Source organism: Kogia breviceps, chromosome 3 (assembly GCF_026419965.1).
Source record: "Kogia breviceps isolate mKogBre1 chromosome 3, mKogBre1 haplotype 1, whole genome shotgun sequence".
Taxonomy (NCBI): Eukaryota; Metazoa; Chordata; class Mammalia; order Artiodactyla; family Physeteridae; genus Kogia; species Kogia breviceps.
The window spans coordinates 137,563,109-137,580,183 of NC_081312.1; the positions used below are offsets into that span (position 1 = coordinate 137,563,109).

The window sequence follows — 17,075 nt, forward strand, 5'->3', positions numbered from 1 at the left end:
AGAGGGTTAATGTAGTCTGATGACTAATGTCCACTACATTAATATTATATTTAAATGAATTTGTACTTTACCCACCATAACATCATCTACATACAAGTGAAAAATAGAGGTCCATAAATTCACAAAATGTATTTGCTGGCAGGGTCAGCAAATTCTTTCAGAGAAGGGCCAGATAGTAAAATTTCAAGCGTTGCATCTCTGTTGCAACTATTCAACCCTGCTTTTGTAGCACAAAAAGCAGCCATGACAATATGTAAATGAGCATAGCTGTGTTCCAATAAACATTTATTTATGGACACAGATTTGAATTTCTTATAATTTTTATTTCGTGAAATATCCTTCTTTTGATTTTTTTCAACCACTTAAAAATATAAAAACCATCCTTAGCTTGCGGGTTGTACAAAAGCAAGCATTGGGCTGGATTTGGCCTGTGGGTCATTTGCCAGCTCCTGATCTCTAGGATGATTCTTAACCTTTTTGGAAGGTCTCAGACCTCTTTAAAAATCTTGTAAAAGATATGGAATGGACCCTTTCCCTAGAGGAAAGAGGCACTCACATGAAACTTTGTAAGTGATTCCAACACTTTCATGGATTTGCTGAGGAGTAAATAATCCTGGTCTCTAAATCATGCTAGCTGAGCCCTTGGTCTCCTTTAAGAACTCCTCAGAACCCAGGGGTTCACAGCCTTTGTTGGGAGTCACTATCTAAAGCAATCAGAAGCTTTCTCAGCTCCACTGTGGAGCAACTGCTTTGTGACCCAAACCGCAGATGTCTCCAGCAGGATACAGTTAACTGTAATTAGAGGAGGACTATCTATTAGGAAGAGGAAGGATTGCTGTAATAGTGGCCTTGCATTCACAGCCCAGTTGGTGTCCCTCATGTGTTAATACAACGACAGAAAACAAGCCAGTGAACCGTGAGGGATGAACCTCATCACTGACACAGCACTACTAGAAACACTCTATTTTTTAAGCTGCAGGTGGGTGCTGAGTATCTGTTATTCTTTACATCTTTTTAAATATATAAAATATTTTATAATTAAAATGTTAAAAAAAACCCCACTGGATCTCGCCTGGGCCAGTGGTTGTCTTTGACTCAGGTTAGGCTGCCTATAGGGCAGAGGTGAACTCAGTGTCTGTGTGAACTTGTTTGGGAGAGATGAGCTAGGGGAAGGGGGAGGATAGCAGTTGCTGTGTGGGCTATAAAGTTCTCTCTAAGGGCTATTAGTATGACACAGACCTTTGAGCCTCACAATGGAGGTGGTTCAGAGCACAGGCCCTGCTGCCAACATGCCACCTTCTTCTAATTGTGAACTTAGCCACTGGGTGACCTTGGCCAAGTTACCTAACCTCTCTGTGCCTTAGTTACCTCATCTGTAAAATGAGGATATTTCATAGGACTGGTATGAGGATTAAGAGGGAATGCTTGTCAGTGCTAAGCACAATGCTTGGAACATAGTAAATGCTTTATTAGTGTTTGTTAAATAAAAATACAGGAGAGAGAGAATTCCTTGGTGGTTAGGACTTGACACTTTCACTACCGTGGCCCGGGTTCAATTCCTGGTTGGGGAACTAAGATCCCGCAAGCCACAAAAAAAAAGAAGAGAAAGCCCCTTGGTGCTAATTGACGGAGGCGGCAATTTTCCTCCCTGGCTGGGTGCAGTTACTTGGGAAGCACCACTAGATGGCAGCAAAGCATGGGCTTCCAGGTTTCCAGTTGGTCGTTGAAGAGCAAGACTTCTTGAAGAGCCCTGATGTCAGCTGTGCTGGGTGTTCTCTGCCCCCGCCAGGGATCTGCCTGGGGGCGCCCTCAAGGCACACTCACCACCACTCTGACTGGGCTGCATCACGCCGAGGGCATTGCAGTCTGCGCCTTTGTTCTGACAGGGGTGATTATCACAGAAGCCTTTCTCGGATGTGGAATTACTATGCCAAAGGTTATGGTAATTTTGACACTTTTGACACATATTGGTTGCTGAATTGCCTTCTGAAGAAATTGTACCAATTAATATGTCACCAAGAATGGGGGTTTGTGTCCCTGTCCTGCACTAATTAATATTGGATATTATTATTATTGACCTATTATTCAGCTTTATTGAGGTATAATTGACATAAAATTACAAGACGTTTAAAATGTACATCGTGGTGATTTGATGTATGTGTACATTGTGAAAGGATCCCACCCATCTCGTTAATTAACACATCCATCCTCATGTATTTATCCTTTTTGCGGGGGAGGTAAGAACATTTAAGTTCTACTGTTTCAGCAAATTTCAATTATACAATACAGTGTTATCACGACAGTCGCCATGTTTTTCGTTAGATCCTCAGACCTTATTCATCTTATAACTGAAACTTTGTACCCTGTTACCAACCTCTCCTTATTTCCCCCACCCCCTGCCCTGGCAACCACTTTTCTGCTCTGTTTCTAGCCTTCGACTTTTTTTTTTTTTTTTTTTTTTTTTTTAAGATTTCACATATAAGTGATTCTATGCAGTATTTGTCTCCCTCTGCCTGGCTTATTTTAGATTAATTACATTTAAAAAGTATTCCAACCCATGTCCTCAAAAGCTGTATAATCTTCCTTTACAAATCAGAGTTTTTATTTAAATTGTACAAAAACCATATGTGGTTTGCATTTTTGTTTTCTCATTAGTCATCCATTTTATACACATCAGTGTATACATGTCAATCCCAATCTCCCAATTCATCACACCACCACTACCCCCACCACTTTCCCCCCTTGGTGTCAATACGTTTGTTCTCTACATTTGTGTTTCAATTTCTGCTTAGTTGCTCTGCGGCATGTATCTTCCCAGACCAGGGCTCAAACCCGTGTCTCCTACATTGGCAGGAGGATTCTTAACCACTGTGCACCAGGGAAGTCCAAATATATATATATATATGTGGGAACTCAATAAAATAAAATGTATTTTCCCCTTTGGGGAAGTTTCCTTTGATTTTATCCAAACTCCTGGGAGCTAGTTCTGTAGCACACTGTTCATATTCTTGGTTTTCATGAATGTGTATTCTAATATTTCCTATCTTCTTTAGATGCTCCCTTTATCTCCCACAGTGTTTTCTTGCTGAATTATTTCAGGCTCACCTTGGTCATAATGAGGGGATTCAGCTTTACCAAGGGCCTCGGTCTTCGGCATTTCCTACGAGGAATGCCCACTGGCCTAGGGGTCAGGAGGCCTGAACTTTAATCCTGGCCCCGCCCCAAACAAGTGTAAACTTGGGTAAAAGTCACTTTTCCTCTTTTGGCCTCCTTCTTCCTTCTATTAAATAAGGTGTTAGATAATCTCTAAGGCACCTTCTGGTTTTAAATTTCCACCTACCACAGTGGATGCTGGCTTTCTGGAGCTTCCAAGGATTCATTTACATCATTAACAACCACAGGAGTGATTAAAATTGAGCTTGGTCCGCAGTCGCTAATCCATTGATTCCTGCAGAATTAAAAATGATTATGACCCTTTAGGAGAGCTTATTAGTTTTTCCCTTTTTTTTAAGGAACATTATGGTTCTTAGGTCTTTGTCATTGTTGTTATTCTGATTAAGCTAATTGAACTAAACTGCGTCACATCAGCTGAGTTTCCTTGTTGCTGGATTCCCAAAGCTGTCACATTGTGTTCCTTGGCTACATTAATGTGAGGTCTGTTCAGATGAGTCAGAATATAAAATGAATACGTGTGCCAAGCTCAAGTTTGCCTCAAAGAGTGAATCTTACCAGGTTGCAGATCTTTGCTGCACCTTCATTTCTCCAAGTGGAATACATGGCCACTATCAGGGATCATGGGGGCCATTTCCATGTTAATCTAATCCTACTATCCGATTTTATAGGTAAGAAAATGGAGGCCAGGAGATGTTGAGTGACCTGTCCACACTCACATAGCACGGGAGAATCAGAATCAAGACTATGTGGTTAGGATATATGGAAAGTGGCCTGGTTTCCAATTAAGGTTGACCAATAGTCAGCGTTTGATTCGGGCAAGTCATTTCTCTGCACTGATTGAAATGAATTGAAAGATAGAATAGAATGTGAAACTTTCTAGGTTCCTTAAATATTTTGTAGACTAAAATAGGGGCTGGGTAGATTGACAAAGAACTGGTAAAAAAAAATAGGACATAAAAATCAAGATATGATTCTATTCATTTTGTCATTTTCATCCTTTTCTGAAGGATATTTACATCTTCATATGTCTCCATATTAGTGATGTTTACTCTTAGCAAAATTTTTTCTTTTGTAAAATTTAATTATTTTATTTTATATTGGAGTATAGTTGATTTACAATGTTGTGTTAGTTTCAGGTGTATGGCAAAGTGATTCAGTTATACATACACATATATCCATTCTTTTTCAGGTTCTTTTCTCATATAGGTTATTACAGAATATTGAGTAGAGTTCTCTGTGCTATACAGTTGGTCCTTGTTGATTACATATTTTATATATAGTAGTGTGTATATGTTAATCCTAAACTCCTAATTTATCCCTCCCCCTAACATTTCCCCTTTGGTATCCATAAGTTTGTTTTCAAAGTCTGTTTCTGTTTTGTAAATAAGTTCATTTGTATCGTTTTTTTTTAGAGTCCACATATAAGTGATATCATCATATGATATTTATCTTTCTCTGTCTGACTTACTTCACTTAGTATGATAATCTCTAGGTCCATCAATGTTGCTGCAAATGGTATTATTTCATTCTCTTTTATGGCTGAGTAATATTCCATTGTATATATGTACCACATCTTCTTTATCCATTCCTCTGTCGATGGACATTTAGGTTGCTTCCATATTTTGGCTATTGTAAATAGTGCTGCAATGAACATTGGGGTGCATGCAACTTTTCAAATTATGGTTTTCTCTGGATATATGCCCAGGAGTGGGATTGCTGGATCATACAGTAGTTCTATTTTAGTTTTCTGAGGATATTCCATACGGTTTTCCATAGTGGCTGCACCAACTTACATTCCCACCAACAGTGTAAGAGGGTTCCCTTTTCTCCACACCCTCTCCAGCATTTGTTATTTGTAGACTTTTTAACAATGGCCATTCTGACCTCTGTGAGGTGGTACCTCATTGTAGTTTTGATTTGCATTTTCCTAATAATTAACTATGTTGAGCATCTTGTCATGTGCTTTTTAGCCATCTGTATGTCCTCTTTGGAGAAATGTCTATTTAGATCTGCCCATTCTTAAAAAATATATTTATTTATTTATTTTGGTTGCACCAGGTCTTAGTTACGGCATGCATTTGGGATCTAGTTCCGTAACCAGGGATCGAACCCAGGCCCCCTGCATTGGAAGTGTGGAGTTTTACCCACTGGACCACCAGGGAAGTTCCTCGACCACTTTTTGATTGGGTTGTTTGTTTTTTTGATATACAGCTGGATGAGTTGTTTGTATATTTTGGAGATTAATCCCTTGTTGGTTGCTTCGTTTGCAAATATTTTCTCCCATTCTCTGGGTTGTCTTTCAATATTTTTGTCTTTTAGCAAGATTTAAGAAAAGAATACAATGCCCTGTAATAAGTGCTATTGCTGAGTAGAAATGAGGCTGAGGAAGACTGACTGTGTTCTAAGAACTTCAGCACTCATTAGTAGGTCTAAAGTCTTAATGAGCATTAATGGGTACTAAACACAGTATTTATTAATTCTTTTCTGGAATGAAGAGACCTCCACTGATACAAGCATGCTATTCTCAGAGCAACCTCTGTTGTACATATTTTATTGATTAACCTAGTTTTCTTTGATCATAGAAGCAATATAGAAACAGCAAAACCAAAAAAAAGTCCAAAAAATATAAAATGAAAGCTAGAAGTCTTCCTTTCCACCCACTCCAGTGTTATTCCCCAATGACAACCACGCTGAACAATTTTTAGTTTTTGTTTTTCTGCTGATTACCATAATAAATATTATGTTTTACTTTCCCCAACTTTTGATTTTGAAAAATTTCAAACTTACAGAGAAGTTGCAAGAAGAATTCACCTAGATTTATCAACTATTCAGCTTTCGCTCACTCTATACATATACATATTCTTTTTGCTGAACGATTTGAAGAACAGTTACAAACATAATGCTATTTCTCCCCAAAACACCTCAACATGCATGACCCAAGAGGAAGGACATTCTCCTCCATAACCACACTATAATCCTCCCACTCAGAAAACATAGCGCTGATATGATTATGTAATAAAACTTCCATATTCAGATTTCCACAATTGTCCAATCATGTCCCTTTTAACGTTTTTAAAATCCAGGATCCAATCACTCATCACACATTGCCCTGAGTTGCTATGTCTCTTCAGCCCCCTTTCATGTAGAACAGTCCTGTTTTTCTTTCACGGCGCTGATATTTTTAAAGAGTCCAGGTGAGTTGCTTTGCAGAATGTCTCTCAGTCTGGATTTGTCTGACCGTTTCCTCATGATTAGTTTCAGCCTCTGCATTTTTGGCAGGAGTACTACATAGATGATGTTATATCTTTCTTGTTCCATTTTTACTGATGTTAAATGTGGACTTTTTATTAAGGTGCTATCTGCCAGATTCCTCTGTTGTCAAAGTACCCTTTCCTCTTTGTCATTAATGAGTAAGTCTGTGAGGAGATACTTAAGAGACCCTGTGCCCTGTGAGTATCCTGTCCTCCAACAATGTTTCAGTCAGTGATTTTTGTTTTCCTTTTTGTTTTTTTGGGGGTTTTTGTTTGTTTCTTTGGTGTTTTTTTTTTTTTTTTTTTTGGCTGTGCCGTGTGGCTTGTGGGATTTTAGTTCCCTGACCAGGGGTCAAACCTGTGCCCCCTGCAGTGGAAGCACAGAGTCTTAACCACCGGGCCACCAAGGAAGTCCCACTCAATGGTTTTAATATCCAATGACATGCCGCAGAATAGGAAGGCCAGCTACACGGAGATCAGGGATCCGCCAGATGTGTAGAAGGAGACACCCGTGGACTGACCAGGTCTGGCCCTGAAGTTCCTCTTCAGAGGAAGGTGGAGAAGAAATGCTCTCCTCCCATTCTTCCCTTATGGATCTACCACAGGCCTCTGATGGGTCCAACCACATTACCAGCAAAGAGAAGGATGACAGGAGAAGGATGTAGAGAAGGAGGGCAGGGCTTGTTAACAAACACAGGGAAGTGAAATCCTAGCTTCAGCTCAGCAGACGTGACTGTGTCATCCAGGAAGAGTTCTCTCCTTAGAGATGCCTCTCTACCCTGCCCCCCAGGTATTCAGGTACCTCTAGGCACCCTTGGGGCTCTGTCTGGCTTGCCCCAGAACATGGGATTGTGGCATTTATTCGCAGGATATCTCCTCTGCTTGGCTTTGAGGCCAGGGCCTGTGCTTCATTTCTCTCAGGGCCTGGCCCAGGATGTGCACCAGGAAATGTTTGAAAAATGAATGAGGCTGGAATTGAGCTGAGCCTTGGACAAATGGAGGGGAAAGGAAGAAAGTATTTCAGAGACAGAAGCAGGAACAACGTGGCTGGAGAGATAGGGCACAGGTGACAGACTGTCTTGAGAGAGGGAACCATCTGTTTTGTTTTGGCCACACTGCGCAGCATGTGGGATCTTAGTTTCCTGACCAGGGATAGAACCTGTGCCCCCTGCAGTGGAAGCGAGGAGTCTTAACCACTGGACCACCAGGGAAGTCCTGGCAACCATCTGTTTTGGGAGGGAAGCTACCATTTGTGCCAGTGCTTTCTCAAGTATTTTATCTGGTCCTGAGAGAAAGGTATAATTATTCCCATTTTACAGATGAGGCAACTGAGGCTCAGAGGGGGACGTGTTTTGCCCAGAAAGTGGCTGAACAGGAATATAAATAGGCCTGTCTTATTCCTGAGCCTAGAGAAGGAGACAGTAGAATTCATAGCCCTAAAAGTGGGCATTGTTTGGGGTCCCTGGCCAAGTACCCAGTGCCCATGTCACCAAACTCTGCCTAAACAGAAGGAGATAGCATGTGCCTGGATCATGATCCTACCACATGACCCCTGTGCTGGCTCAGGTGGGAGTTAAGGCAGTAAATGGCAGGTGGTTTCATACCTTCAGCTCTTTGTACACACAGCTACTCCCACCTAATGTGCCATCCTTCCCTCACCCACCTCCTACTCTCCTGGTCCTCTTCTTTCACGTTTGAGTCAAAGCTCTCTTTCCCTTAGGCGCCTCATGATGCCTGCTGGAGTAGACCTGACACTTGACCAGGCGTTGAGCCTATTCTTCCTCCACCAGTACCTAGCCCCAGGGGGTGCCCTTGAATGTTTGTAGAATCAATGGGTGTGCGCTTGTGCCCAGGAAATCCCCATTGTCCAGGGCTTCCAGGGAAAGGCAAGGCCTCCCATGCCCCAGCCCCTTTCAATCTCTCCTCCCCTCCCCTGCCTTATCCTTATGGTGGGGTCAAGGCCTTGCTGAGTCCAACCAGGGTAGAGATGAAAGCAGACACCTCTGTTTGCAAGAGCCAGCGGGCCTCCTGAGGGAGGAAGCAGGAAGGGTGGCCAAGTCTGCCCCACACCCTGACCCTGCCTGGCTGGGCGTGGGAGAGTAGAGGGCACAGGGCAGGGTACATAGGGCTGGGAAGGACTGAGGAACCAGGCCACTGGCCACCACTGGGAGGAGGAGGCTTCCTGCCTGCCTTCTACCCAGGGGGCTAGCCAGCTGGGGAGGAGCCAGCTGCGTCCTCTCCTGGCCTGTCCTGATAGCATAAGAAAGCTGTCAGCACTGGACCCACTGTCAAGCAGCCGGCAGTCTAGTCTTCATTTGACTCGTTCTGGACCTGCTCAGGGCCAGGCTGGGGATAGGTGGGGTGTAAAGATGAGTAAGATCCATTTCCTTCTCTAGGGGAGCTCACACCAGACATTTAAGGCACAATAAACATAGCAATACTCATTGAGCACTTATGGGCCAGACACTGATCCAAGTGCACACATATCCGTAACTAATGGAATGGTCACAACAACCCATGGGGATGATAAGGCACAGAAAGATCAGGATGGTTCCCTGGGGGACTTCCCCGGCAGTCCAGTGGTTAAGACTCCGCACTCCCACTGCATGGGGTGCGGGTTCAATCCCTGGTCAGGGAACTAAGATCCCACATGCCGCATGGTGCTGCCCCAAAACCCCAAAACCGAAAACCAAAACAAAACAGCAAAAACCCGAGAAGGTTGCCCGGGATCACACAGTAGGTTGCTCGTTGGGATGCACAGTAGGCATCCGGCATCGGAGTCCCTGCATTTAGCCCTCGCACCGTGCATCCTCTATGCCAACCCCAGTGCCGGCTGCCCCAGCCCACACATGCAGCATCTCAGTCCTGGCTCTTGTCTCCTCGTCAGCAGGTTGGTAGCTCTGTAAACTTGCCAGGCGCCAAAGTGTGCCTTAGGATATCACCACTTTCATTGCCCTTTTGTGCCCCCCATGGTTACATCTTCCCCGTGGGCTTGTCTTCTCATCCTGTGGAAGCTTCAGGCTCCTGTGACTCACCAGTCTCACAGGTCGGGGTAGTGTCTTGCACAAAGCAGGTGCTCAGATGTGTCTGTGGTTTGGTGGGTTGATGGAGGAGGCTTTCGTTTCCCCAGGTCTCTGGGACATGAGAAAAATGGTTCTCAGCCTATACATTGGAACCACCTGGGGAGGTTTGTTTTTTTTTTTGCGGTACGCAGGCCTCTCACCATTGTGGCCTCTCCCGTTGCAGAGCTCAGGCTCCGGACGCGCAGACTCAGCGGCCGTGGCTCACGGGCCCAGCCGCTCCGCGGCATGTGGGATCTTCCCAGACCGGGGCATGAACCCGTGTCCCCTGCATCGGCAGGCGGACTCTCAACTGTGCCACCAGGGAAGCCCCACCTGGGGAGTTTTAACCACTACTGAAACCCAGCTCCCACTCCCAGAGGTTCTGATGTAATTGGTGTGGGGTGCAGTCTGAGCATTAGGATTTTAAAACAGTCCCATTGTGATTCTGACGTGCATTCAGGGCTGAGAACTCCTGGAATGTAATATGTGGCAGTTATTAACTTTAATTATACATCTCTCCATCAGACATATGATTAAGTGCCAGGGACTTGGGTGCCCTTGGGAGACGATAGAATACAAGACAGTTATGGTCCCTTACCTTGTGACATTTACATTCTAGTAATTCAGTTTAACAGGTTTACTGGGTTGGGGATGTCAGGCATTGTATGGGCACAAAGGTGAACAAAGCATTGTCCTTGCCCTTGAGGAAAAGAGAACTGGACACTAATTACAACTAAAACAGAGGAAAGGGAATGCCAATTAGGTACAAACCAAGAGTGGTAGGGTTCAGGGGAGAAAGGCATCCAGAGGGCAGATCAGGGAAATTTCCATGGAAGATACACCACCTAAGAGGGCCCTTGAGGGATGGTTTGATTTTGTAGGATGGGATGAGGGGGTGGTGATGGAATGGCTTAAACAAAAGTATGGAGGCAGGAACAGCCAATAATCCAAGCTGGCAAGAGAGCTGGATGTACACACACAAGAGGGAAGAGGATGTGCGTACACAGTGGGGAAATGCAGGTTGGAGCCTTAAATGCCAGGTGAGGCATTTGGAACCACGCAGGAACTGAGGCTGAGATAATTCTTAGCTCTTAATACCTGGATCTCCTCCTGACTTCATTCTGGAGTAGGTGTCCTTGCTGCCACCACCCTCAGGATTTTTCCTTCCCTGCCCACTGCCACCTTGGTCCCATGTTCAGTGCTCAGTAGCCTGTTACTGCTCTCAGGTGAGGTTCTGATGAACTCACTCCACCCCAAGCATAAAATGCATTTCCAGATGGTACCTCCCTAGGCACTGCATTTGGCAAGTAGAGTGGAAAGAGCACCAAACTGCAAATGGGGAGGGGGCTTGGCTCTAATTCTAGCTCTGCCCCTCACAAGATGTGTAACCTTGAGCAAGTCACTTCTCTTCCTTGAGCCTCAGTTTCCTCATCTGAAAAATAACCTGGCTGGATGGGATGATGGACAGTGACACTTCCAGCTGCGACATTCTCTGACTAGTTTGCCTTGTGTCAAATTCAAGAATGTCCTTTTTGCCTTGGGCAAGGGGACATTGCTGCTGCAAATTAGATACTAAGCATGAGACTCAGAGGGGGAAGGGATGGAGAGGCTACATGTAGGTGCTCCACAGTCTCGCCTGAGCCTACCCTTGGATTCATCATTGCGCAGGCACCGGCCATGTGAAGGAAGAAGCCTTCAGATGATTCCAGCCCCCAGCCATTCAAATCACTCCCACCTACTGAAGTCTCCCCATTTGAAGCCCCAGACATCATGCAGCAGAGATAAGCCATATGTGCCGTGCACTCTGTGTTTCTGACCCTCAAGGCATGAGCCTAACAGAATTGTTTCATGCCACAGGCTGGAGTGGTTTGTTACACAGCAATAGATAACTGGAAATGGGGGAGGAGGTTTGAGGATGGTCTGAGGATGAAGGGCCTCCTTATGCTGGTGAAACCTCACCAGTGGTCGTCCTCCTCTGGCCACTGACTTGGAGAGCCACCTCTGGTCTTGGATATTACTCTACTCAAGGTAGCCTGGTGCTCTTGGGAGAGGTGGCTCAAAGCCTGCACTGTCCTGGGATGTTGTCAAGTTTATGAACAAGGAAGCACCGGGGTCTTTCTAGAGGCTGTCACAGACTCTGAAGTACCAGTCAGCTGGGGAGTGGGAGAGGGCTGGTTGATCTGTACATCTCAGTACCCCAGTGTCAGGAAAGGCTAAAGAGGGGACAGGGGAGTTGCTCACACAGGTAGAGGTCCTCTAGGTGCATCTTACACATCCTGTCTCATTTTAGTCCCACGATAGCTCCATTAGATGCTGTCAGAAGGAGTGTTTACCTCCTTTACTGATGAAGAATAAGGTCAAGTGCCATGCCCAAGACTATACCCACACAGGGAACGGCAGAGCACAGCTTTGAACCAAATGTAGGACTCTGAACCTATCACCCTTCCCTCTTGGACTGTCTTGAGGAGTGTCCTGGATGAATTAGGGATGGAGGCTCTTGGAAGGGGCCTTCATTTATTCTCGCTAAACAGCCTCTTGTTTTGAAATAAGACCACTGAACTTGACTTACATTCTATTTCCATGTCCTTCCACCACTCCCTCCACTCTCATTCCTTTTTCCTCCCGGGATTTTTGGCAGAAGGAAGAGAGGAGCACTCCACTCCCAAGTCTTTCATTAGGGAAGCCTTGATGGTGATGTGAGCCTTCACCTACGTGCCAGGCAGGGCTGGGGGCATGAAAGCCAGGTTGCTCCTAAGTTGGGGTGAGGATGAGGGGATGGGGTGGGGTTGTGAGGAGGGAAGTGGCCCTCCCCCTCTCGGCCCCCACCCCACTGTGAACCGTGGATGGTGAGTATTCCAGAAGAATCTGTCCGTTGTCAGAGCACTCTGACTGGGAGGGAGGAAGGGGCATATTCCCTGGTGGGACTTCCTCTTTCACGGTGGAAGCGGGGGACAAGGAGATACCACTTTCTGAGTGATCATGCCAGGCTATATCAAGCGTATCAGCTCATTTAAATCAGTTTCCAGATTAGGTTTGGAGAGGTTAGCTGACTTGTCCAAGGCCACACACCATGTAAGCGGCAGAGCCCGTGAAGAAGCCAGGTCTTGCCACTGGCTCTCGCCCCCTCTCCTGGGAACCTCAGGGCCCAGGATGTGCCCGCTCCGACCTGGCAGGGAGGCTCTCAGCCCTCACCCGAGGGCTGTCCTGAGGGGACTCCCGGTAGGGGGCGCTCCGAGCGCCGTCTCGGGCCACCGGGTGCGCCTCCAGCCGGCGCCTGGGACGGGACCGGCCGCCCCGCCCTCTCGGCTCCTCCGCGGCTCTGCGGACAGGCGAGCGCCCACCGCGCAGGCAGCCGAGCCGAACAGAGAGCAGCGCGCCGGCCGCGCTCCCCGTGCCTACAGCGCCTCCACGCCCGGCGCTGCGCAGCCTCCCGCCGTGAGTAGCGCCCATCTGCGGGCTCGACGGGCGGGACAGGGCGCGCGGCTCGGGGCTGGGGCTAGCGGGGGCAAATTGCTCCGGGGCAAGTCAGCGGCCCGGTCCCTGACGCCGCCCCCCGGGTATGGCCGGCCTTGGCCTTGGGTGTCCTGGCCGGCCCTGGACTCAGGGACTGCCCGCTGGGCCCCTAGGGCTCTCTCTGAAGTCTGGCACTTTGACCCCAGGAACCGGCTGGGAGCGGCGGGCAGACCTGGCGCCTAGGGAGGACCGGAGACAGACTTCCATCAAGTTAGGACCCCTTGACGCGGGGGAGGGCCCCAGATTTACGGGAGGAGAGCGACCAGATCTTTTCAGCATCATCTGCTTCGCATACCTCCTTCTCGCCCTCTTGCGAAGAGGTGATGCGCGGAGGCTGCTTCGTACCCAGTCAGCTTTCTCTGTGGCAGAATGAAGCTGTGGTCCCAGTCGGGAGCCTGGGCTGGGGCAGAGTTAGGGTGGGCAGGAGGGCAGCCAGTTTCTCTGCGGCAGGCTGGGGTTTCGACCCCAGCATAGGAGGGTGTTATCAACGGTTTACCCGTATGGTTCAGGCATTGTGGATGTCTCATGGCATGTGTGGGTCTGCCTGATCCTCACTGTAACTCTGCAAGGTGGAAATTAGTCTTCTCACTTTGGGAGGGAGGGGAGGCCCAGAGCCGTAAGCGTTGAGGCCAGGCAGGTGGTAGGTTAGGAGTGCACACTGGAAAAGAGGATGCATAGCTGCTGCCTCACTGGCAGATGGGAAGGTCGCTGGGGGTGGGTGGCCCCCGACACCTTGTACTCAAGAATCCGGTGGGGGGCAGCTGGGGGCCACTGCTGTGGTTTCTGACATTGTATTTCTCAGCTGCCTCTGTGTCAGGTATTCCTGGGAGAGCCCTGGTGACTGAGGGGTGCTGGTACGTTGGCCTCTTCACGATTTCCTCCAGAGTCCTGTTCTTCCCCAAACCACCCATCTCCCAAGATGTGTTTTTAGCACCTGAAGTGGCCCCATTCGGTAGCTTTGGGAGAGGCTTGGGCAGGGGGTGCAGGGGTGTGTGGATTTGAGTGGGTGTGTGCTGGTTTGGGACAAGTTTCCCACTGGCAGGAAGAAGACCTGAACTGACCCTGACCCTCTCCCTAAGGCCTCCCTAGTTGTTAGATGTGGGGGCTGACCAAGCAGGCTGCCCAGCAGAGCTGGACTTTTACCAGGAAGATAGTTTTCTCATGTCAGCTTAGGCAGGTGGCTGATCTCTGAGCCCCAGCTTCCTCATCAGAGATCAGGGTGGGTCAAAGCCTCCAATGTATGAAGGGACACTGTAATGCTGGATGCCCCTCCCTTCTGTTGGCAGCCTCCTCCTGAATATGATGGGGGGAGGGTGTAAGGGGGCAATCATGGTCCCATTTCACAGACTTGTACTGGGTGAGGATCTCTGAGAGTTCAGCAGGGTGAGCTGGGGCCCATGGGGGAGAGGTTTAGTAGGGTTGAAACTTCCTTATGGGATGATCCTCCATCCCTGGCCTCCCAGGTTGTCCCTCAGGAGGCCACCGACTTAGTAACCCTCGTGCCACCATTGGAGGGTTGAGAGTACTGTCAACAGAAGCTGGGGGAAGAGCAGCTGGAGTGGGCTAGCTGTGTGACTTTTAGCAAGTCCTTTCCCCCATCTGGACCTCAGTTTCCTTCTCTTGTAAAACAAGGGGGTTTGACCAGACAGCAGTGGTTTTCAAACTCCTCCCACCCATGAATTCTTACACAGAACCCCAACATATAGTGTAGATAAAGTGGAACTTCTCTGGCTTCCCTTCCTCATGCTGGCGGCTCCTGAGCAGAGTCTAAAAATCCCCTAGATGTTCTTAGAGATCTCTTTCTGTGAGGTTTTAGGAAATCTGTGTTAACCTTTCAGAAATGTTGCCTAGTATTAGGGTTGGGGTCAGGAATGTGAATTCTAGAGATTCCATTAAGAGAAATGTAGGCATTAAGATGGGCCTCGGGCTTCCCTGGTGGCGCAGTGGTTGAGAGTCCACCTGATGATTCAGGGGACATGGGTTCGTGCCCCAGTCTGGGAAGATCCCACATGCCATGGAGCGGCTGGGCCCGTGAGCCATGGCCGCTGAGCCTGCGCGTCCGGAGCCTGTGCTCCACAACGGGAGAGGCCCGCGTACTGCAAAAAAAAAAAAAAAAGATGGGCCTCAACCACGGAATGTCTGGGGCCGATGTCCTGTGCCCCTGGCCAAAAGTTGTAGCTGTGCCTTCTGCCATGTGGTTTCATCTTTTCAGAGGCAGAAAGGTGCCTGTATCTCTGGGTCCTAGCTGGTGACTGTAATTCCACCTCAGAATGTCTCCCCTTTAGTTTCATGTTTCTAAACTGGTAAAATGCAAATTCATCTTGGGGAGAGATGTTATGAAGAGGCTTTGAGTTGTTATCAGCTGCTTTTACCTGATGAGCTTTCTGAGCAGCAGCCTTGGGAAAGACAGCTGGGGCACTAAATTTAAATCAGCCAACATTCATGGAGTGCCTGCTGTGTACCAGCTACCACAAGGCGACAGAGGTGAGAATGTCACAACTCCTGCCCTCACGAGGCTCCAAGACAATGGCAGGAGGGTAGGAACTCACATTTGTTGGAACCATCCAAGGACTATTAAAAACACTTTACATATGTTATTTCATTTGTCCAGTAGATATTAGACTCATGTTTTAATTATGTAAAGTTTTGATTGCATACAAAATAAGTGTACATACCATCAAGAAACAGCATTGCCAGCACCCAGAAACCTCCTTGTGTCCTCTTCCAGGCACAACCCCTGACCCAGGCGTAACCACTATTATGACGTCTAGCACCATGGATTTTTTTTACCTAAAGGGAATCACACAGTCTGTAGTCTTTTGTGTCTGGTTTTTTTCATTCAACATTATGTTTGTGAGTTTCATCCACATTGTTGCAGGGAGCAGTAGTTCACTTTTTCTCATTGTTGTATAATAATTTCATTGTATGGGTATAACTCTATTTATCCATTCTTCTGTTGATGGCCATTTGGTTGTTTCCAATTTTTAGTTATTACTGATAGTGCTGCTGTGAAAGTTCTAACGTGGACAATTTTAGAAAACATCTGCATGCGTTTCTCTTAGGTATGTCTGTAGAAACTGCCCAATAGTTTCCCAAAGTAGTAGAGGTGGGGCTTCTTCAAATCCAGCTCAGCTCCTGATAGCGAATGCAGCTGGCCTCTTGCCAAATGGAGGATCATAGCTGTTCCTGGGACCAGGAACAGGTATCAGGGTATTGCCAACAGAATTTTTTGGAGTTTTCTGCTTCCATCTAACTGTGGGAAATTAGTAGCTACTCTAACCTCTGCCCCCAGGATCTGACCCAAATGGTTTATTTGGAAGTATTTTTTCAGCAAAAGGAAGATGATAGATAGCAGTCCTGCCCCCCTCAGTGCTAGTCTCGGGAGGTTTGCCAGGAATGGGGGTTGGCGGCAAAGGGGGCCAAACTTCTGATTCTGATCAAGCCAAACTTGCCAGGAGGATCCCAGTACCTTTTCCTCAGAAGGGAACAGAATTGGTGTCTCAATGGCTGTGGGAAGCAGAAACACAAACAATGGCCTGGAATGAGTCAAATAACAATAATAATCATCGTTCTTATTTGCCCAGCAGTTCATGTCCTTATCACAATGGATCCTCACATGGATGTGTGAAGTATGTGATATAGACGTGATCACCCCAGTTTACAGAGGAGGGGGATTGAATTCCAGAGAGGGTGCCAACGTGCTATGGCTCACGTGGCTAATATGCACCCAGATTAGCCTAGACCCGGGGATCCTGGAGCCTGCTTTTCTCAGGATTCCGTGCTTGCCAGGCCCTGGCTGAGCATGGAGTGAAGACCAAGCAGGGAGCAGGATGTGTGATGCACAGGCAGGAGGTTGGCAGGTGGCCCTGAGAGTAAGGCCTGGGAGCCAGGCCATCTCTGCCTGGAGGTCTTCAGGGATGTGTGTGACTCGATGGAAGGGAGGGAGGCAGGTGGCATGTTGGTACCAGAGCTCTGGTTTGTAGGGGGCAGAGGTGGAGGAAAGAGGGTGAAATGTATACATCATCTGAGAGTTAGAACAGCTTCAGCCACTTGGCACTGATGAGACGTGCCCTTA

General features: G+C 47.3%; 1 protein-coding gene across 13 annotated transcripts in view; it reads left to right on the forward strand.

The window, feature by feature from the left end:
• The first annotated feature begins 12,733 nt into the window (after positions 1-12,733).
• DAPK2 (death associated protein kinase 2) overlaps positions 12,734-17,075 on the forward strand; it is a 129,053-nt gene continuing 124,711 nt past the window's right edge. For 6 of the 13 annotated variants that reach the window (XR_010839786.1, XR_010839788.1, XM_067029711.1 and 3 more), the window contains exon 1: positions 12,776-12,922. The gene's annotated coding sequence lies outside the window, so the exon portion shown is untranslated. Of the gene's footprint in view, positions 12,923-17,075 lie in introns of all 13 variants that reach the window. The other 7 variants (XR_010839787.1, XM_067029715.1, XR_010839790.1 and 4 more) reach the window with 5 other exon arrangements.